This window comes from Anomalospiza imberbis, assembly GCF_031753505.1.
Source record: "Anomalospiza imberbis isolate Cuckoo-Finch-1a 21T00152 chromosome W unlocalized genomic scaffold, ASM3175350v1 scaffold_31, whole genome shotgun sequence".
Classification (NCBI taxonomy): Eukaryota; Metazoa; Chordata; class Aves; order Passeriformes; family Viduidae; genus Anomalospiza; species Anomalospiza imberbis.
Genome location: NW_027099315.1, coordinates 1,792,349 through 1,816,069, shown reverse-complemented (window position 1 = coordinate 1,816,069; position 23,721 = coordinate 1,792,349). Strand labels below are relative to the sequence as shown.

At 46.2% G+C, this 23,721-nt stretch overlaps 1 long non-coding RNA gene across 5 annotated transcripts in view; it reads right to left on the bottom strand.

Moving 5' to 3' along the window:
* The window catches only part of LOC137465566 (uncharacterized), a 149,128-nt gene extending 125,671 nt beyond the window's left edge, over positions 1-23,457 (bottom strand). For all 5 annotated transcript variants that reach the window (XR_010994697.1, XR_010994693.1, XR_010994695.1 and 2 more), the window contains exons 1-3: positions 23,369-23,457; positions 23,059-23,190; positions 20,104-20,203 (exon numbers count right to left, since the gene is read on the bottom strand). This is a non-coding gene — a long non-coding RNA (uncharacterized lncRNA). The remainder of the gene's footprint in view (positions 1-20,103; positions 20,204-23,058; positions 23,191-23,368) is intronic.
* Positions 23,458-23,721: the final 264 nt, after the last annotated feature.

The window sequence follows — 23,721 nt, the reverse complement described above, 5'->3', positions numbered from 1 at the left end:
GGGTGGGGCGGTCGGACCCGCGGGGGCATGGGGGGGGGGCAGGGTTGCCATGACGGCAGCAATGGGGGGTGGAATTGCCATGACGGTGTTGGGCGGGCTCGCAGGGGCGGAAGTGAGGGGCCGCGGGGTCCGGTGGGGGGGCTGGGTCCGGGGGGCCGGGTGCCGCGACCGCGAGGGCTGGGGGCGGGGCGGCAGGGATCATCGGGGCCGTGGATGCGGGAGCCGCGTGGGTCGGCGGGGACACGGGGGGCGTGTTCCGTTGCAGGCTCGCGGCAGCATGGAGGGGATCATCAGGAGGAACCTGGCTCGCTGGAGCAGCTGCCGCTGACATTTCCATTGCAACAAAGAGCTCTACCAGCGCCCTGCAAGCCGGGACTAACTCCGCGGCGGTCATATCCCGCCGAGAGATGTTATTGAAAAGTCTATTCCCAACTTTATCCCAAAAGTGTCTGGTAAAGACAGCTGAACGGTCAGCATTTGGGAAGTTAACTAAAGTCCATTCTAAAAGGTTTTTTAGTTCTTGCTTAGGCAATGTACCATTATAGGAGCTTAATAAATGTTTCAGTTGCTTATAAAGATCTCTGTCGTGGGCAGAGTGTGTTTGTCCCATAATTAGACCAGTGAGTTGCTCACCTCAATGTCGTTGAAGCAGTGTCCTCAGTCAGAGTTCCGACCTGGGGGGCTGGCCAGGCACTCCTAGTCGGCGCTCAGGACGCTGCGTTGAGGTCCCCCTCAGAGCTCCGGTTTTAGTCGTCGTTGGGCAACGGCTTTCCGTGCTCGGGGCCTCCAAGTAGGTCTCCACTCAGAGCTGCAGTGCGGACGGTGCTAGGCAACGCCGCCTGTGCTCGAAACACGTGGCAGGCTCCCTCCGTAGAGCTCCGTTCGGCTAGCGGCCTCTCCGTGCTCGAGGGGTGCCACAGCAAAGTTCCTCCGAGAGCTCCAGGTGACTGCCGCGCAGCAGCGGCCACCCGTGCTCGAGGACTGGCAGGCAATGTCCTCTGAGAGCTCCAGGTAGTCGCTACGTAGTAACGACCCCCCGTGCTCGAAGATTGCCCGGGCAAAGTTACAGAGCTCCGGCTTCCACGTTGCCTAGCAACGATATGCCGTGCTCACGACACCGTTTAGGAGGCTACAACTGGTCTTTTAGTTACCGTCCATGGAGAGGTCTCCCACAGGTGAAAAAGCTGAACGGGCCTTCACACGTTGGGCGCCAGTCTGCGGGGATCGGTGGTGTCCAGGACGGTTGAAGATAAAGATCTCTGAAGTCGGGTTGGTATATGCTGTTTATTAGAAAGGGCGTGGGTGCAAGGATCCTGCTTGGAGCTGCCAGGCGCAACTCGTGGCAGGCCCAGGGGGAGAGGGAGAGAGAAGGATGGGGAAGCGGGACAAAGGAGCCAGGGCAGGGAGCAGGGACCAAGAGAGAGGGGGGGAGAACAGGAACCAAGAGAGCGTCCGGTCCCTCGGGCACACCTTATCAGGGGGCTTCAAGGTGGGCTGGAGCAAGACTTGGGCCAATGGGGTCACAGATACCTGATACTTCAGGGGAGGGCCACAGGTGTGGGATGAACCATACATTGGGGGGTGAGACAGAGCATTCCATCTGACCTTTGGACCTATCTGCAGGTAAAGGGCATTGTTTAATCAGAAAGGGGGATTGCTTTCAGCCTGGCTATACTATTGTTTTCTAGTTATTCAGTAGTCAAGGTTTGCTATTTCAAATCTAGTTCTCATCTCAATGTCTGTATTTTCCAAATCTTTTGCCAGGCAATCATATTGATAAGGTTTTCCTATTTCATCTTCCCCAACAGGAAGAGCCTGGTACATGAGAAACTGATAAAACTAGTATTAGAATCCTTACAAAAGCCTGCAGAGATAGCTATGGTGCATATAAAGGGACATCAGAAAGGACACACCCGTGAAGAAAAGGGAAACTGATTAGCAGATCAGATAGCTAAAGAAGCAGCCTTAGACTCAAGAAATCCAGTAAAAGCTTTTAGAATGAACGTAGGACCAAGTGGAGAAAGAAAAGAAAAAGAGCCAAGGTTCAGTGAAAAATAATTAAAAATAATAAAAGGACTAGAATTACATCAAGGGGAACAAGGAGAATGGTTAATTCCTGATGGGCCTAAGATCCTAAATAAAGCCCTAGCTAGAAGAGTGCGAGTAGAGTTACATGAATTGACCCACTGGGGAATCCAAGATTTGTACGACCACTTTTTACGGGAAAATTTATGTATTGAAGTATATGATCTGGCAAAGACAGTCACAAGAGGGTGTGTGATTTGCCTGAAAACTGACCAAAAGGTAGTGAGAAAAACAGCACATGGGGGAGGAAAACTTGCTTTGAGACCTTTCCAAAACATACAAGTAGATTTCACTGAAATGCCCTCTGTGCAGAGGTACAAACATTTACTAGTGATCGTAGATCATCTCACTCACTGGGTGGAGGCTTTCCCAACCAAAAAGGAAACCACGCAGGAAGTTGCAAAAATAATCTTAGAAAGCATCATACCTCGATACGGGCTAGTCAATAACATTGACTCGGACCGAGGTACACATTTTGTCGCTCAAACTTTACATCAAGTAACATAAGCCCTGGGGATAAGGTGGAGATTGCACACCCCATGGCATCCTCAAAGCTCTGGAAGAGTGGAAAGGATGAATAGAACTCTTAAAAATGTGATAACAAAATGAATTGAAGAGACAAAGATGAATTGGCTCAGGTGTTTACCTCTCGCTCTCTTGTGCATCAGAACCAGACCTCGGTCCGACATAGGGGTCTCTCCCTATGAAATGATGTTTGGACTCCCTTTTTTTAATCTCCTCTTTCAGTACAGCAGATTATCTGGAAGGGGACGCAGCAACTCAGAAATATTTAGAGGTCATAGGAAAATCCCTAGAAGGCCTCAGAAAGAAGGGGCATCTCCCCTAAACTTCCCCTCTGGACACCAATGCTCACAACATCAGTCCCGGGCATTGGGTGTTGATAAAGTCCTGGAACACCACCACTCCATTAACCCCCAAATTCGAAGTACCTTTGCAGGCGCTACTCACCACACACTGATGTGCGAACTCTAGAAAAAGGCTGGACCCATGTCACCAGAGTCAAAGGACCAGTGCCACCCCCGGATGCCAGACCAGACACAACAGTGTCACCTGCCTCCTCTTGTGCATGGACAGTAATTAAGAGGCCAGAGGACTTAAAATTAACTTTAAAGAAGACTTGCTAGAGACTGATATACAGTAAGGTGCTAATACCTGTTTCTGAGTTAAAGTGCCATAGTAAAGGTTTAAGTACTTTGTTTAATAAGAATAAGTGCCCTTTAGCCAAAGGAGTTAACTGAAAAATTTCTAATTAGAATATTATTAAGTCTTAGTTTCTAAAGAGTGGGAGAATTACCATCAGACATAAGTAAAAGCATACAAATGCCAAAAGAAGTCCGCCCTCAAAAGCCAAAGACTGTAAGTTGATGCAGGCTTAAGCCCGATCAAAGAAATACAGGAGGGATTTGTAATGAACAAAGTTCCTGGTGTTCCCGGGAATGCAGATTCTCCGGGCGGGCAGGGCCTTCCTAGTTCCCATGGCAACACTGGAACGGCTGCTGGCTCTAGCTGAGTACCGATATTGAAATGTTAATTAGCTAATTGCTCTGTTTGTTTTCTCTAAACTGCCTGGAGATAACCTGCCTCCCCCACCCACGCTGCCATTCTGGGACTAAAATGCAAATAAAAAAAACCCTTTGGGACCATGGGAGCATTTTTTAGGGGATAAAGACACACATAAATAAAGAACTAAACACAGTAGAGGGGGCTAGACAAATGCCCTAGCTGAGGAAGAGGGAAACACAACCCCTGATCGACTTTTGCCCTGTCACCATCACCTACAAAAGACTAGACTAGAGTAAGTCGTGGGAAGCAAAAATGAAGAGACGGAATATCCTGGTGTTGCCACAAGGAAAGGAGAGGGGACAGCTGTTGTTCTGCACATGTGCATGCCTTCTTTCTACCTGTCCTAGACAACCCAGGCTGTCTGATGGCAACAATACAGAGAGGGGGGAAATGGGTTTTTACCCCCACTGACTATGCCTACAGGGTTGCTGCCTGCAGCAGGATTATAATCTTCTCGGTGGCGAGTACAGGGGCCAATCTGGTCTTGCCCTTGTTTCCCACCATACTTTAGTTTTAAGTGAATCCTTTTCATACTTTACACTTTTCCTCCCCTTAACAGATACTTGTAATTTTCATAGGACTTTTATATTAATGACTAATACAATTTAAATTTTCCTTTCAAAATGTTACTTAAACAGTTATCTAAAGTATGTAGAGTAGTCCTGTGAGGCTTTCACTTGTTTTTCAAAAAGTATAGCAACAGGGGAATAATGTTAGTCTATCAATATACAAGAATGAGTTTATACATTTATAAGTTCTAACATATCTACAGCAAAATTAATGCATGATGTAAAAACATAAACTAAATTGAGCTCTACATATTGTAACATAGTGTACACAGGGAGTTAGGGGCTACTCTGGTCAGTAGAGCTCAGTAGTGATGCGTACACATAGACACACAAACACACACGTTTGTTTTCTCAGGTGAGACAGCAGCTGGATGCACAGAGCTGTGCATCCAGAGTCGTGTTTCTGGGCATGCTCATCTCATGTCTGCACATAGGGGTATGTGCAGAACTAGTAAACACACACAGGTACTTGTTTAACTGGCATAGAATCTTGGCGTACAGATGTACCTATCAGCAACACACACTTGCCCACACACACAGAGCTGTGTATGCTCTACTTGCACACGTCAGCATGTGTGCCACAGAGACACTCACTTATGTACAGTCTCTTCTAATGCACACGTGCTCACAAACACGAGACTTGCTCGTATGTAGAACTTGTGTACATTAACATGAGCATATAAATCTGTGCACACTAATATGTATATGTGGCAGCATCTCTCTGGCCACAGAGAGAAATAACTTTCCCAGATATTGTCCTGGGGAAAAGTCTGTGAGAAGATCAGAGAAAAGAATGAGAAACAATTCTTATCTTCACTTGCTGTACCTGTTGTTGTGAACATATGGAATGTGTTATGGAGATTTGTTTACCAAAAGGTGATTTCTTAATTAGTCAATAGTAATGGTGTTTGTATTGGAGGACCAATTAAGTCCAGGTGTATTGCAACTGTCTGTAAAAACAATGGGTTTCTTAATAATGATAGAATAATAAAGATATTGATTAGCCTTCTGTGAATCATGGAGTCAATGCTAATTATTACCCGGCCGGGGGCCCATTGCAACAACATGTGTAATGTCATCAACACACATATCTTTCACAGGGCTATGTTCACACTTGTAGAGCCTATACACACTCACAAACACAGGGCTGTACACAAACTTAGTCACACCTGAGAGGGGGTAATTTAACACACATGTATATAGTAATGCACACAACACATGTACACCTTGGTACTTGTGTGTGTGCACCTAGAGTTGTGCACACTGGCACACACAGGTACTGTATGTGCAGACTCACACTCTGGCACACATGTGCACATAGACACATACTGGTGCATACGTGTAAAGCACTCCCTAGAGCTCTTCTGGAAAGAGAGTAGTAGGACATCTACTGCCTGCTATCACCCTGCCACTTCCAGGCAGTATTTTAACCTCTGTGCCTCTGGGGTGGGAACAGATAGTGTTGTTTTAAAAGAAAGGTTAAAGAAAGACTGTGTTGGATTCTTGCCTCCTGCCCCCTGCCTCTTACCCTACAATGGCAGGAGGGCACAAAACTGACCACTTTTTGTTGTTCTGTCTTTCCTAGAGTCTTGATCGGCATGAAGGAGAGGTTATTTATTTAGATTGTAGAGATTTGGACGAAGAAAAATTTCAGCACAACAAGTATAAAAAGATTTGGCCTATCTCCTTTATAAGGAAAAGAGGTTTCTCCTTTGAAATGAATACAAACTAGAACTAGAGAGAAAGGCACTGAAAAGAGAGAACAAGGCATAGCACTGGTTGTTACCTGTTCTCAGAATGATGAAAATACTGAGGCACTTTCTAGTAGATGAGGTTGAAGGCCTTGAAATGAAGAAGTGCCAAATTTTCAAATTCTCTCAGTGTTCCCATGGCTTACATTAATGTCTCATCCTGTACCTCTATTCCTTTAAGGCTAAGTATAGATTTGTTGCGTCTTCTCTGAAGAGGGTAATACAAAAACCAAACTCAAGTCCCCTTCCCCCAGGTGCTTAAATAAGAAGCTATCTTTCCTCTTTTATTAGGCAAAATTCAAGAGGATTTCTGATATAATGAACATAATTTAGAAGTACAATTAAAAAATTCTTATTAAAATAATTTCTGAATTGCCCAAATTATTCAATACAATCAGGTAGTGCATCAAACCCCCCACACAGAAAGAACAGCTCAGCTCTTTCTGATATCATTAAGATGTCACATATAAATAAAATCCAAAATTGTTAACAGCATTTTTGTGCAAAGTTTCCACAAGATATTTGGAAACTGCTTTCTCTGGAAGGCTTTGCAAGCTTGCAAATGAAGTACTTTTAAATGTACTAATGAAAGCAGAATGTTAGCAGAGGTTTCATATGATAGTGATTAAGTAATCCCCATAAGTGTACTGTTCAAAGAGCAAATAAATTGGTTATGGCATTCCTCACCCCTTACACAGCTACACTGTTGTGTTTTGTCAAGGGATACTTCTTACTTTTTAACTAAAGAGGGGGTACTTGAGGTCCCTATCTTTGTGGTGGTTTGCTCACAGTTCATTCTAACTACAGGCTCTTCTGAAAGAACCCATCTTCCTGATTAATTAGAAGGAGAGAGAAAGAAAGGAGAGGAAAAAAAGAGAGAAAGAGAGAAAGAGAGAAAGAAAGAAAGAGAGAAAGAGAGAAAGGAGAAGCTTTGCCTTCTTCTTGGAAAATAAAAGCAAATCATTAGCTTATACTCTTGGAACACCAGTGGAAGCAGTTGCCAAAGTCGTGTGGTTCCACGCTGGAGAACATCACAGAGGAGTCTCCGCAGCCTGGTGCCCCTGGGCCAGCCCCGTCAGGTGCCGCTGCGCCCCCAGCATTCTTGAGTCACCACAGGCAGCTCCATACAGGTGAGCCCATGGCGCCGGAGTCACCCTTTAAGAGGTACCTACTGCTTGTTGTACCACACGCGACTGCATCCTGCACCTTAAACCACTACTCCCTCCCTGTTGAGCTGGCAGTGCGCCTTCACATGACCCCACTCTCTGTCTGCTCAGCCGCACACTGGTGGGTTGCGGAGAAGCCCCTGCACAAGCAGGAGTTTTCGATTCTCAGCAGTCTCCACGCAGAACACGTCCCGTGGCACCACCGCTGGGCTAGTGACCTCTGTGGTCCACAAGGTCCTTGCACAACTGAGCCCACCCCGCCACGGCCCCTCGCCACCCGCGGCTCCGTGCCTCCGAATCTCTGTCCACAAGAGTGTGGCCTCCCCCACCCTCACTGGGTCGGGGCATATTGGAAACCCACCTTGCCGAGCCCGGCTGCAAAAACAACTCTATGCACCCCCCCCACCCCAGCTTCCTTTATGCTCGTGGGTCAGGGAGACCCTGTCCGCCTTCTCCCCCCCTCCTGGGCACTCTGCCACTGGGTGAGCCCACTGGACTCCACCGCTTGGCGCCACCAAGTCACCGCAGCCAAGCGCACGGTGCTTTTCAGTCACCGCCATTAGCTGCAGCACCCCCCTCACACTTTGACTGGTAAGCTTTGGAAGTTATTGCACTGACCACACACCAGAAGCTCACCACACTGAGCCTGCCGCTGCTCCATGTGAGGCAGCCATGCGGCCTCTCTTCGCCCCTACCCCCTGCCATCCACATGTTGGGAAAGCTGCAGCGACTACTCACCTCAACACAAGTGCCGTCTCCACTGAACAGTGATTTTTGTCATCACTCTAACACATTCTAATTCTGGTGACCCTCAATCTGATGTTTTCAGATGCTCTTGGGTCACCATAACTCTAAAATCTCTCAATTACATGCATCCCACCTTCCACAGGGTGCACGGCTTCTACGGGATCCCTGCTTTCATTTTCTACCTTTCCCACCTTAAAATGTCCAACTGTCCCCCTTGTCCTTAAGCTCCAATGGACTCTTAGAGTGGGTTCTGTGTACGACTTGCCTGGAGCTGGCTTTTGTACACTCGGATTACAGATGAAAAATTTGGCCAAAATGATTATGAGGATATTTTAAGTTCCATATCTACCCCAAGCACACTCCCGAAATTACCCCACTCATACTTCTCTTAATATTCACACAATATTCATCCCTTAATTGCGAGAGCCAATCATCTCATTATCCATCTATAACACTGATATAAGTATGCTTGTGTTAAAATGCCTGCTTGGATGGGATAACATCCAACGAATATATGAAGAAGACACCTGCTACAGATATGCCAACTATCAGCACTCACCGTCTGAAGACCGTGTGGACCAAGGCCCAAAAACTGGAGATTATAAGAATGGACTAAAAACTACAACCAAGGAATCTGCATGCTCTAAGAAGGCGGATCCAAGGAGGAGCCATGCTAAACAGTTCTTGGAATATGTAAACTAGTTTGGGAAGAAAATTTACTATGCATAAGGGACTATGAATATGTAACAGGCTGATGTAATTGAAATGGTATATAAAGGGTGTTTCCAAAATAGCAGGGGTGGTCTTGGCTGAGTGCCAAGATGCACCTGGCTGTAATAACCTTTGCTCTATGGTCCTTGTCTCCTATTGCCCTTTATTAAACTTTTAAAATTTTCACAGGAGAGTGAATGTGTTTTTCACAGGGGCCTTTGATGGTCTGTGTCACTCCCTTCTGCTGTGGAGAAGCTTCCCCCTGGGTGAAGGGCCCCTCAGCTGGGCTCCTCTTCACATCAAAGGACAGGCCTTCACTGCCTCTTTTAAAGAAAATCCACAAATGCCGGAGGTTTATGTCCAAAATGAGACGGAGGAGTCCTTCAGCTTTATTTGAAAAAAGGGAGAAAGTCCACTGGGGCACAGGCCCATGGGGTTTTCTTTCTCGAGGTTTCGGGTGATGCAGCCTCCCTTTTATCCTAACTCCCAGCCACCTGTTTCCCTCTTCCTTTCCCCATTGGCTGAGATACTAGGAAGGTACAGCCTCCCTGAACCGCCTACCCCATATCCCCCCTTGAACCTGTCACTTAACACCAAAGTTCAGAAACTCCGGCTTGTGCAGACCCCTGTCAGTTTCTGGTGCCAAGCTATGTGGCCTGATAAGGAACCTGCTTTCCAAAGTCAGCAGGAACATTAAACCCCATTTCAAAGACGTTAACACCCATCAAATTGTAAGGACACCAGCACACATCTTCCCTCTCACTCTGACCAGAGGCCTTCCAACACACACTCAAAGCCTCTCTCCCCCCAATCTTTGGTTCGAGGGTCTGTTCAAGCCTGGCAGCTGATAGCCCTGGGGCTGTGGTCTCTTCCCCAAAGGTATTAAGCTTGTGCTTTTCGAATGTCCCCAGCCCTGACTTGCTGCTTTATCTTATCTTCATTAACGAGCAGTGTAGGGTGTCTCAGAGCCCCATTCAGGGTGTGATGGTCTTCTCTGCAGCTTTTGTAATACAATTTTAAAAGTCCTTAATGAAAATTTTTAAGTCATAAACCATAATATTTCAGTCTGTAACAGGATACCAGAGTGAAACAGAACTATAAAAAATGCCAATCACTTGTTTTAAAATTTTAAAAGTTTAATAGCAATAAAATAGTTATAAAAATAGAGTAATAAGAATTTAGACAGAGTTAGGACAATAAAGGACAATAAAAAGCAAAGAATTACGAATGTTCAGATGCTTTCCTTTTGAAAGCATGACTCGCTAACAAAGGATTAACCCTTAAAAGCAATAGCCTGTTGCATATTCATATATCTCATACATGATGCATAAATTCTTTTCAAACAAAGGGTGTTGTCTGGGTATTGTCAATTTCTTCCCCTAAATCCTGATGGCTCCTTAAAGACGGAGAGGAGGTGGAAGGATGTTTGTCTTTTCTGATAAGGAGACAGTAATGCTTTGTTGTCTTGTTGCTGTTATCTCTGTGCAAAGAATTTCTTGATTATCTCATGCCTGTGAAAAATGTGTATTTTATGATTGGCTCTTCACAAATATTAAATTGAATACTATATGTATTATGGAGGGTTATTTTGTAATACTGTATTAATTCTTTTTAAGTAGTGTGTTAAATATAGTTTTAGGTTACAACATAATGTTAAAATAGAAACTCTGCGATGTAAGTTATTTTTTACTAGCTCAAGAAAAGGGATAAGATAATCAAGAACTCTTCACACAGAGATAACAGCCAAAGGAAATCAAAAGAGTAACGGCCTCCTTATCAGAAAAGACAAACATTCTTCCACCTTCTCTCCGTCTTTATAGAACCACCAGGATTATGGGGAAGAAGTTGACAAAAAACAGAAAAATTCTTAATTACCAAGGAATTTATGCATCATGTATGAGATATATGAATATGCAACAGGCTATTGCTTTTAAGGGTTATTCCTTAGTTCACAAGGCATGTTTTTGTCATCTTAGTGCCCAAAAACATCCAGACGTCCATAATTCTTTGCTTTTTATTGTCTCATAGTGTCCTAATCCTCATTGTCCAAATTTTTATTATTCTAATTTTATTACTACTTTTTATAACTATTTTATTACTAATAAACTTTTAAGATTAAAAAAAAACAAGTGATTGGTGTTTTTCACAATTCCTTTCTTGAGCTAGTTAAAAAAATATCTTACATCACATAATTTCTAGCTTTATGTTATAACCTAAAACTATATCTACCACACTACTTAAAAAGGATTAATACAGTACTACAAAATAACTTTCCAACATAACACATATAGTATTCAATTTAATATTTGCGAAGAGACAATCATTTAACATGCATTTTTCACAAACCTCTCTCTTTCTTTTTATAAATCATTTGGCTTGAGCAATATTCCTTATTTTCTATCCTTCATTATTTGCTTATTTTTTTCACAAATCAATCTCGCTTCTTTGAGCGGATCTTCTATATTATTTTGTTTCTTTAACACCATGCTCCTTTGTGCTGTTTGAGATGTAGTCAACTTTTGGTCCATGGGCATGGTGATTACTTGGATGCCTGGGACTACACTGGTGATGAGCCAAATGAAACGGGGGACCAAACAAGGAAGAAATATTAAACCAGCTGTAGCATATAAAAGGAAGAAGCCTAACTTGTTCCACCATTCTACTCCCAATACGTTATGCCACCAGCTAGTATTTAGCATTGATTCCCATTTTTGAACTGGTACATGGGCAATTTTTCTGATATCATTGACTATATCCAGAACAGCATCCCCATTGCCATCTATTTTTAAACAGCAGTCTGATGTATTGAATTTTGCACAAACACCCCCTTCTTCAGCTGACAAATAGTCTAAAGCCAATCTGTTCTGATACATGGCCGCTCTTGTTTGGGTTTTTTGCCTTGATGTTATTTCCATTGCCTGACCAGTTTTGTTCATTATTATCGCTACAGCGGCTTGGAGTCTTATAATATTATAATACGATTTAACATATAAATTGGGGTCCGATATCCCCAATTTCCATCCTCTGCCCAGGTGGCTAGACCATATGTTTCCAGTATGCATTCAGGGGGCCATTCCTCATCTCCCCATTTTTGGAATCCCCCAATCAAATCCCTTTTGTTTCTCTTCAGTTCCTCATAAACTGGTATCCCTAATTGATCTCCATCAGGTCCTGGTAAAAGAAAAAATCCTGGCTATATGATTCCCAGAGTACAGCTCCCTTTCCACTGAGGAGGGAGTTTTGGGTATGCTCTTTTTCCACATATCCAAAATAGGTCATCTGGAGCTTTCCAATAATCATTTTTCTGGGATGCCAAAGTAAGTATTCTTGTCTGTATCATTACCTTGAAAAAGTCTAATTTTACTATTATACTTACAATTTCCTTTTTTTAATTTTTTCCTGGATCCAGTACAGGGTTGGTTGCTCTGGGATCCACCATATAGAAGTTCCATTACTAACCTTATATCTTTTACAAGGAGTTTTTCCTACTTCCTGAAGAAACGTTTTCCCAGTACACCAAAGACATTCTTCCGCTATCACTACTGAACTTAAAATCCACCCTTCTGGTCGGTTTTCTCCACTTATACTTGTTTGGCTCCACTTAAGGAGCTCAATTGGGCCTACGCTGCTGCCTTTCCATGGCCATTCTTCTGACATCAAAGCCCGTCCTCTGACCCAGCAATTGGTTATGTTAAGTTCCCTACTTATTCTTTCCCCCAATTCCACAAACTGATTTTTACCCATCCTTGAGATATCTATTTCTTTTTCTAATTGCTGTTCAAGTTTCATATACAAAGTGTCAAGTGAGATTGGCACAGGTTTAGGTGGTTGTGCCAGCTTAGCCTTTTTGTTTATCAATTGCTCTTTCACCAAATCTTGTGCCTTGTTCCCAATAGTGTATGTGAAACAAATCCATCTCTCCCCTTTTGGGCATTCACTTCCCATCCTGTTACCACTTATTCCTAAATTCTCCGCAATCCAGTACTTTTACCCATTATGCATGCAATTGCCTAATTTGGATGGGTTATAACAGTGACTGTTGACATGAGTGTGAGAAATAAAAAAGGAACCTCCGTGTCTTTCCATATACAGTTTTTGATAACACCTGGTAGCATGGCTTTGTTGATATCCCAAAAGGGAAAAAGACAAAAAATTAGTAACAGAAACAGGAATGACAGAGGTCCAGTATGGCTTATACTCCCACCTCCCATGCCTATGGGGTTGCAACTCACAGCAGGTGTATTCGATCTTCTTGGTGGTGAATACAGAGGCCAATCTGGTCTTGCCCTCTATCCCCTTGTCACTTTCCGTTAGCTAATTTCCAGGCAAATCATTTTCGACACTCCTTAACTGTGGTTTCCCACCGTTCCTCAGGTATTTCCCATTCAACAGGCACTAATAATTCCCATCCACAAAACAAAGCTTTTATTTCAGTTGCTTCGAGTTCTACCTAGATAGGAGATCTATTTGGCATTTGACAATTCCTGCAACGAGGGTGTCGATTGGGTGAACTACAATACCAATTATTCCCACAATTCAAACATTTACATTTAACCCAACTAGCATATCCAGTATTTGGGTGACTCAAACAGGGTATATTACGTGGCACTGATTGAGGTTGTAACTCATCGTCCTCTTTGTATAAATCACAGGCTAAGGCCAAAATACAGGAGTTTTCTGTCCGAAACAGTCCTGATCCTCCTGATTGTAGTGGCAGTATTCCTTCCCAAGGAGGGTATCGGAGGCGTCTCAAAATTTGTCCAGGCTATGTTTGAAACCACTGATATAAGCTCGGTCTTACTTCCCAGTTAGGTGTGATCCTGTGTATGTTCCTTGGATCATTTGGGTCTTCCCAGTTCATTACCACCCATTCCCCTTTAAGAGTTAGTTTTGTATCACCCAGTTCAGATGTTACTGTCCACTCCTTAGGTTCTTCCACAGGTCCTTTGATTCTGCTGGCGTGGATCCACCCTCGTTCCCTGGTCCAGATCGCAGCTTCGGTCGTCAGCAATACCTGAAAAGGACCTTCCCATTGTGGAGTTAAAGATTGTTCTTTCCAGGTTTTTACCAGCACCCACTCTCCTGGGTGAATATTATGGATTTTAAAGTCTAAAGGTGTGGTTTGAGGGATTATTCCTTTTAACCGCAAGTTTTCAAGAGTTTTTGCAATAGTGTTAATATATCCTTTAACACTCTTTTCCCCTACCTCATAGGTAGCATTTTCATGTTGGGTTGTCAAAAAAGGTAATCCAAACATCATTTCATAAGGTGACACTCCCAGGTCTGACTTGGGTTGTGTTCGGATCCTCAATAAGGCTAAAGGTAGACATCGTACCCAGGACATTCGGGTTTCAATTATTAATTTAGCCAAAGTTCTCTTTAAGGTCTGGTTCATCCTCTCTACACGACCAGAACTCTGTGGATGCCATGGAGTGTGTAACTCCCATTTTATCCCCAAGGCTTGAACTATTTGTTGTAACACTCTTGATGTAAAATGAGTTCCTCTGTCCAAATCTATCCTATTAATCATTCCATATCTGGGAATAATCTGTTCCAAAAGGGTTTTACTTAAACGTTGGCTGTGGCCTTGGCAGTGGGAACTGCTTCCACCCAATGAGTTAGATGGCCTGTTATTACTAATAAATATTTCCATCTTTGAACTTGAGAAAGTTCAGTAAAATCTACTTGGATACTTTGAAATGGTCGAAGAGCTAGCTCACAACCTCCCAATGTGGTTTTCCTCATTACATTTTTGTTTATTCTTTGGTAAGTTATACATCTTTCAGTTACTTGCTTTGCTACTCCAAAAATCCCAATACACCCATAGTTTCTTAAAAAATGATCACATAAAACCTGAGTACCCCAGTGGGTGTTCTGATGTATGCCTTCTAATATTCTCCTGGTTAGCAGTTTATTAAGTAATTGTCTTCCATCAGGAAGTTCCCATTTCCCTCATTCATCTCGTTCTCCTCCTATCTTGTTTAATTCTCTCTTCTCTGCTTCACTAAACTTTGGAATCTCCAGTTTTTCCTCACTTGGAGTTAATATTAGCATAACTCTGTCAGTTCCATTTTCTGCTGCATCCTTAGCTTTCTGATCTGCCAAATTATTTCCTCTTATTTCTGGAGTCACTCCCTTTTGGTGACCCTTAATATGTACTATAGCTATCTCTTCAGGCAATTTAAGTGCCCCTAAAACCTCTAAGATGAGCTTCTCATGTATTAATCCTTTTCCCCTTGAATTAAGTAATCCTCTTTCTTCCCAAATTTTTCCAAAGGTATGTACCACTCCAAAGGCATAACTTGAATCAGCATATATAGTTCCCTTCCTGTGTGCTAAATATTCCAGTGCCCTTTTTAGAGCATATAATTCACAGGTTTGAGCTGACCAGTTTGAGGGTAATTTTCCTTTTTCAATAGTTTGCATGTTTTTTCCATCAACTACTGCATACCCTGACATTCTTTTTCCTTGTAGACATCTGGAGGAACCATCCACATAGATTATTTCCCCTTCTGAAGGGGCTTGTTCTTCAAGATCTTCTTGAATTTTTATTTGGTATTGAATAATTTCTAGACAATCATGTATTAGGTTATCTGCTGGTTCTCCATATAAGAATTGAGCTGGATTTAAACTTCTATTTACGTCTAGTGTCAGGACATCACTGTCTATCAAGATTGCTTCATATTTTAACATCCTAGAGTCTGTCAACCATTTTTCAGCCTTTTGATTTAACACATTTTGTACTGCATGAGGTGTGCACACAATTAGTTTACCTCCAAAAGTCAGTTTGCGACTTTCTTCTACCAGGATTGCAGTAGCTGCTATAGCTTGAATACATACTGGCCAGCCGTGACTTACTGGATCCAACATTTTGATAAATAAGCCACTGGTCTCTTTACTCCTCCCCCCTCCTGAACCAGAACCCCATGAGCCACCCCCTTTTCTGCATTCACATACAGATAAAAGGGTTTTGCTAGTGAAGGTAAGCTTAAAGCTGGTATTGAGGCCAGTTTTAACTTCAGTTCTCCTAATTTATCGTCATCTTCTTTGGTCCATTTTATATCATCTCCCTCTGTCAATTTTTCGTACAAAAACTTTACTGCCTGTGTGTATCCCTCAATCCATAATCTACAATATCCCAATAATCGGAGTAGTTTTCTAATTTCCCTCTTTGAAGAGGGAGGGGGAAGGGAGAGAATTCCTGCGATTCGGTCTGTGTTGAGCTTCCGACTACCCTTACTAATCAAGTGTCCAAGATATTTTACCTCTGATTCTACAAATTGCAGCTTTCCTTTTGATACTCTTAATCCTTTTTCCCCAAGAAAATTCAAGAGTTTTATAGTAGCCTCTCTAACTTCAGCTTCAACTTCCCCAGATAGTAAAAGATCATCCACATATTGGATAATTTGTATTCCAGGAGGAGTGGGGAAAGTTTGTAGTATTGTTTCTAAAGCTTGTCCGAATAAGTTTGGAGATTCAGTAAACCCCATAGGTAATTTTGTCCGTCTTAATTGCTGTTTTCTCCCAGTTTGTGGATCCTCCCATTCAAAGGCAAAGATATCTCGGCTCCCTTGGGCTAATGGGCAAGCTCAAAAGGCATCTTTAAGGTCCACTACACTAAACCACTGATGTTGGGGAGGGACTTTACTTAAAAGAGTATAAGGATGTGGTACCATTGGGTAGCGAGTCTGAGTTCTTTTGTTAACCTCCCTTAAATCTTGTACAAGTCTATAACTCCCATCAGGCTTCTTTACTGGGAGAATAGGGGTATTATGAGGAGACATACAAGGATCTGATGTCCCATCCTTTATTAGCCCTTCTATTACTGGCTTCAAACCTTCTCGTCCTTCTAAGGATAGAGGATACTGACGTACATGTATGGGACAATCTTCTCTCTCAGTTGTAACCCTTATGGGGTCAATATTTAATCCTCCCCTATTTCCTTCCCCAGCCCAAACTTTCTTGTTAATTTTTTCTTCATCATCTTGGCCTAATTTTAAAACTCTAGCTGTCATCTTCCCATCTTCTGGGATAACCCCTATTCCTAATTTCACCTGCAAGTCCCTTCCCAATAAGTTGCTACCTGCCCCTGGGACTAATAAAACATCCCCCATCCAAAATCTAGTTTCTCCCTCTATTACCACATTTTTAATGACAGGAACTGTGAAACTCTCTCCTTTTGCTCCTGTTACTTTTACAGTATCTTTACTCATGTTGCATCCTAGGTTTGGGTTCACATTATGGGTTTTTTCTTTGTTAGTTTTCCAGTTCTCTGTACCCTCGTGCATTCCCCGTGTTTTTCCCTACTCCTGTGGTTTCCGTGCCCGTCTCCCCGTTCTCGCGGTCCCACTCACCCCAAAGTCTCGTGTCCGCCCCTGCCGTGTTCCCATTGGTCGCTGTAGTACACGTCATCACCGCAATATCTGAGCCCATTGGGCAGGAGGGCTCCCCGTCCGCCCTGTCCCTTCCCTATTTGATCCCACTCCTCGGCATGCTCGAGGCCATTTGCGTCCGTGCGAAGCTGGGAGCGGCTGCAGCTTTTCCACCGCAGCCCTCGCAGCCAATAAAGCATCCAGCCGCCATGCGGACGGATTTGGACGAATTCCCTGCCTCTTTGTTTCTTCCCTTGCGCCAACGGCAAAGCGCGGCCAACAGCCCACCCCGGAGCACGACAGCAAAACACCCGGAAACTGCGGCGAGCCCCGGCCCCGACGAAAAGCTGAGACGCCCAAGCCAGGCGTTCGGGAGCTGACCGGGGCTGAGAAAAGTAAAGAGCAGCCGCGAGTGGCGCCCAACGTCAGGTCCACGGCCAGCGCAAGGCTGTGGAGCAGGCAGAGAGTCACCACAGAGCACCCGGGAGCCGCGCAGAGAGAGCGCCACTGCCGCGAAGCCGCGCCGCCGACCAGCGAGCGCCGCTGCCGAGACGAGTGAGCGCAATCCGTGCGGAAAACCGCCGCTGCCACCGCATGGTCGCGGTCCACGACGGAAAAGTGCTCCGTGCCGGACTGAAAATGGGAGCAAGAGCCCCCCCGAAGTAAGTCAGTGACGTCTCCGCCACCCGCAGGAAAACCCCCTGTGTTTTCCCGCGTGGGACTGGAAGCGCAACCATTCACGGCTACTGAAAGCCGAAGAACGGACACTTCCCGGGAAAGAAGACCCTGGTAGCAGCTTTTATTTGCGAAGATTCCGGTTTGGTGAGTGATTAGCCGCGGGGGGTACCCGGCTAATACTTCACGTGGGTGGGCTCTGCCGCGTTTCCGGGGGTACAGATCACGCAGCGCACAGCGTGTGCGGCGGGCCGCCGGGGTCTTTCGCGTTTTTTGCTTTTTTTCTTTTGCTTTTTCTGCACCAGGGGTGAGGCTGTGGGTAGAAATAGCATGGGGACCACGCTATCTACCCAACAAAGGGAATTCTATACCCAAATTAAGGGGATTTTATCGGTAAAACATCCCTACCCCAAAAATTCAGTCAAGCAGATTGTACGATGGCTCTGCTTTTCCTTTCCACGTGTAACCGCGGAGGATGCTCACAGAACAGAGTTCTGGGAGCAAGTAGGAGCCAGGTTAGCAGAGGGAATCGACAGGGATCCCTCTGTGAAAGATTGCTTCCCAAAGCTCCATTTGCTGATCTCGGAGGTTGTAAAAGCGGGGTCCGCGCGAGAAGCGGCCAGGGAAAGGAAAGAGCCATCGGGCAAAAGTGTTGTTTCCCCTGAATCCATTTCCCCATCCTCTCTTACCCCTTTTTCCCCTAAACCGGGTAGGCAGAGGGGAATACTCCACCGCTCTGAGGCGCAGGGCATCTCCACAGACGTGGACCGTGCTCCTGGCTCCCCTGAGCCGTCCCGGCACCCCCACCTTAGTGGAATTAGCTACTCTGCTGAGGAACTAATCCCAAACCCCTTTTCCAATCCCTTTTTCCCGGTTAGAAATCCTAGTTCTGGCGCTACACCGCGCTGCTCTGCTCCCCTGAATCCCTTTCTTTGTCCCCCTGAGGAAGCCGCAGCCACGTGGCTAGGGCCTCTGTCTTCCCAAGATGGAGGGCGGCCACGTGGAGGGGTTTCTTCTTCCCATAATCCCTTTGTCTCCTTTGTTCCCTGTATCCCCACCTTTGACCCCACCCCCTCCTGCTTCCCTGTGGGTGTGGGCACCGCCCACTCCAGGCATCGGGTTGCCACCCCTCCCCCTGTTCCCCCTCGGGTGGGCTTTCCCTTCTTCCATGTCCTGCCTGCCGCAACATCAGCCCCACCCTCCCCCAACAGGGAGGGCTCTGTCACCTCCGCCCCGCTGTCCCAGGGAGAAGATTCTCCCTGCCCTGTCTGCCCTGTCCCTTGTACCCCGCCCCCACGTCCTCCTGCTCCTCGGATACCCAGGGGGGGAGGGGGGAGTAGGGGAGAGGGGAAGGGACTGGGCCCAATCTATGAAGTCGAGCAGTCGCTCCGCACTCCAGCCTCCTACGCCAGGGGAGGGGAAAACCCTACGTGGACACCCCTTCCCTATGAATCCACAAAAGAGGTCTGGAAAACATCACGTGATTTTGGACAAAAAAGACCCTTTTATAAAGGCATTTTAAAAGCGACTTTAACATCTAGAACCGTAGTGCCAGCAGACCTTAAGTGTCTGTTTAGCTGCCTGCTTCTCCCATAAGAATACAGCCTGTGGGAGAGAAGGTGGAAGAAACTGGCAGCAGACCTGCTTCCCGAAATCCGAGAAGGGCCTTACAGCCTGGATTTCGCGGAAGAACCAATCACTTTGAACCATCTCGTGGGTGAAGGAGAATGGAGTGAAGGGCAACTTCAAGCTCGGGGAATTCCAATGGCCGTGCTGGACATGTCCAGGGGTGCAGCAGAGCGTGCGTTCCTGGGCATGCCCACCAAGGACCCGATGGTTCCCTATACAGTGATTAAACAAGGTGTCCCAGAGCCTTTTGTAGATTTTGTAGACCGGGTCCAGGCACCAGTCGAGAGACGGGCGGAGAGACCTGAACACCGAGACGAACTAGTCCTAGAAGGGGTGCACATGAACGCCAACACCATGTGCAAAAGGATCATCCTGTCGCTGCCGGACTCACCAGCGCCTACCCTCGACCAGATCATCGAGGAGTGCACCCTGAAATCACACCTGATAGAGGAGGAGGCCCCAAAGAGACCTAAAGACAAGCTGGTCGCATCTGCTGCTGCTCCTCCAAAGAACTCAGCTCCGAAGCGACTTCCATCCACACGCCGGTGCTTCCACTGCCATCAGGAGGGACATTTTCAGGATCGCTGCCCACTTCTAAGGACTATACCACGCGGGGCTGTGGGAGGAGGGAGGAGGGACGGGAACCCCACAATCCCAAAAAACTAGGAAAGGAACGCGCACTTGCCTCGCGTGCTGATAAAAATGAGGCAAGTCGTGGTGCCGCGAGAGGAGCCACGATACACCATCTAGTCCCATCTGTAAGCGGCTGCCTCTCAACTACTGATATCGGGGAGCCTTATCGGCTCCGACTCACCAATTCTGTCCACTTTCGTTCCCAGGACTGGCATTTCTTCATAGCAGATGCAGAGCTTCGATCACACATCTGCCGCTGTGAAACCAGGAGGAAGGAGGACCTTCTGAACTGCAGGTACCTCGTGGTTGGAGACACAAAAAGCACCCCACTGGAGATAGAGGTTCCTCCGGTAATTTCCACCCTTAATCCGAGGCTCTTCTATCTCGTGGCACGCTGTGTCCATCCCCCCCTCTTCCTGCCTAAGGGCCAGGTTATTGCAAAGGCAATTCCTATTCCTCGTGCTCTGTGTAATGACTTGGAACTCTCAGTCTTTTATGCTGGGAAGTTGGGAGAGGAAAAACCCCTCGTATGGTGTAAACTCAAGTGCGAGGGGCATTCTGCATACCGTCAGGGGATGTTAGACACAGGGGCAGACGTGACGGTCATCCCACCACACAAGTGGCCGTCACACTGGGAGCTGCAAAGCGTGGCCACGCCAGTCTTAGGACTAGGCGGGCCCCAGCCAGCAAAGCAATCAAAAAATATTATCCAAATTAAGGGTCCGAAGGGACTGCTAGCCTCAGTACGCCCGTTTGTGATCGATTGTAAATTTACTCTATGGGGGAGAGACACCATGTCCCAGTGGGGAGCCAAATTGGAATTTCCGGCCCCCCAACATTTTTAGGTGCGGCCACTGAGGAGCGCCCCACACAGAAATTAACATGGCTCACTGATAAGCCTGTCTGGGTGGAGCAGTGGCCGCTAAGTGAACAAAAACTACAGGCGCTCACAAAACTAGTGGAGGAGGAATTGGCAAAGGGACATATAGTCGAAACCAACAGCCCCTGGAACTCTCCAGTGTTTGTAATTAAAAAACCAGGCAAAGACAGGTGGCGACTCCTCCATGACCTACGGAAAATTAATGAAGCCATAGAAAATCTGGGCTCTCTCCGACCGGGTATGCCATCTCCATCTATGCTACCCCAAAATTATAATTTAGCTGTAATTGACATTAAAGATTGCTTCTTTCAAATCCCGCTCCATCCGGATGATGCTCCCCGTTTTGCCTTCTCTGTACCCTCCATCAACAGGGAAGCCCCTATGAAGCGCTACCACTGGACCGTACTGCCTCAAGGGCTAAAATGTTCCCCCACTATATGCCAGTGGTATGTCGCCAGGGTTCTGTCCCCAATGCGTGCCAAGTGGACATCCTGTATTTTCTATCATTACATGGATGACGTGCTGATTTGTGCCCCTGACAGCGAGGTCCTACAAGCAGCTCTGGAGGACGCTGTTAGGGCCTTATCGGTGGCCGGATTCGAACTACAAAAAGAGAAGGTACAGTTACTGCCACCCTGGAAATACCTGGGCCTAGAAATTAATAACCGAACAATTAGGCCTCAACAAATTCAGATAAGTAACAACCCCAAGATGCTGAATGACATCCAGCGCTTGTGCGGATCGCTAAATTGGATCAGGCCATGGCTGGGTCTCACCACGAGAGAACTATCCCCTCTTTTTGACTTGTTAGCAGAAAGGGAGGGGGATGAGGGTTTAAGTTCCCCAAGAGTCCTGACCCGGGAGGCCAGAGCTGCACTCGAGAAGGTCCAAACCACCATCGCGAGTAGGCAAGCCCATCGCTGTCAACCAGGGCTGCCTTTCCGCTTCATCATCTTAGGTGAGTTACCTCATTCATACGGTATAATATTCCAGTGGGACAAGGGCCAACAGGACGCCCTCTTGATAATAGAGTGGGTGTTCCTTGGCCACAGACAGTCCAAAAGTATCACCAAGCCACAAGAGCTGATGGCGCAGCTCATAATACGGGCCAGGGCTCGTCTGCGAGTACTAGCGGGTTGTGACTTCACATGTATCCACCTCCCCATCAAAACACCCACAGGGAAAATGACCAAGGAGACCTTTGAACACCTTCTCAGACAAAATGAAAATTTGCAGTTTGCTCTAGACAGCTTCTCAGGCCAAATTCAAATTGGGCATCCTGGCCATCATCTGTTCAATACAGAATTCAAATTGTTGCCGAAAGAATTGCAAAGTAAAAAGCCACTCAAAGCACTGACAGTGTTCACAGATGGGTCAAGGAAGTCCCACAAGTCAGTAGTGACTTGGAAAGACCTGGCGACTCAGTTGTGGGAATCAGACGTTAAAGTGGTGGAAGGTTCCCCAAAAGTAGCTTAGTTGGATGCGGTCGTGAGGGCTTTTAAAAAATTCCATCAACCTTTTAATCTAGTCACGGATTTGGCATATGTGGCAGGAGCAGTGTCTAGAGCTGAACATGCAATTGTAAAAGAAGTCCCAAATCAAGTCATCTTCAGGTTGCTCACAGAATTGGTACACCTGGTTTCTAACCGTGAGCATCCCTTTTATGTGGTACATGTGAGGTCACACGCGGATCTCCCAGGCTTTATTGCTGAAGGGAACCGCAGAGCAGACGCTTTGGCAGCCCCAGTACAGCTGGGAGGCCAGCCAAACATAGTCAAACAAGCCAGGCTCAGCCATCAGCAGTTCCATCAAAATGCCCCAGGTCTGGTACGCCAGTTCCATCTGCGGCGTGACCAAGCCAGGGAAATTGTAGCCTCATGCCCCAACTGTCAGGAGGCAGCTCTACCAACACTGGGAGCAGGTGTGAATCCCAGAGGTCTCCGCAGTTGTGAGGTATGGCAGATGGACGTCACCAAAGTCCCCGAATTTGGGAAACTCAAGAATGTCCATGTAACCGTGGACACCTTCTCGGGAGCAGTTTTCGCCTCAGCCCACATAGGAGAAAGAGCCACAGACGTGAAAAAACACCTCATACACGCCTTTGCTACTTTGGGGGTCCCAGCCACAATAAAAACTGATAATGGTCCAGCATATACTTCCAGGGTGCTCAGTAACTTCCTGCAGGAATGGGGGGTCCAGCATAATACCGGGATTCCTCACTCCCCCACCGGCCAGGCCATAATAGAGAGGACTCACCAGACGCTGAAACAGGTCCTCCGGAAGCAGCGGGGAGATGTGTGAGTGCTGTCACCGCACGAGAGGCTCTGCAAAGCCTTGTTTACTATCAATTTCCTAAACTGCTCTTTTGACAGGCAAGAACCGCCAGCCCTGAGACATTTCAAACAACATCAGGGGCTCCAGCCAGAGGAGAGGCCTCCAGCATTAGTGAGGGATCCAGACTCTAAAGAAATCTAGGGTCCATTCCCACTCTTGACTTGGGGATGGGGATATGCCTGCGTATCCACGCCCTCAGGAGTCAAGTGGATCCCCAGGAGGCATGTCAAACCTTACACACCAGGACAGTCAGTGAGTCGGAGCGATACAGTGCCAGTGGATGCAACCAATGATCCCACCAACCAAGGGGTTGCATCCAATTGCAGGCGCTGCAGAAAAGGGAGAGACTCAGAATCTCCCTAAAAAGCACTTTTCCCAGATCTACCTCAGACCGTATATGTCTCCAGGCTGTGTTTATAATAAAGTTGTTGTCCCAGTTCCCCTATCCCCAAACACCCAGGAAAAAAGCAGCTCCAGTACCATCCCCAGGCCCTTTCCATCTACAAAGCAGTCACAGCAGCAGAAGAAGCAAGGAGAAGAAGCCACTGCGCAAGAATCCAAACAGAAACAACTGTCTTTTTTATA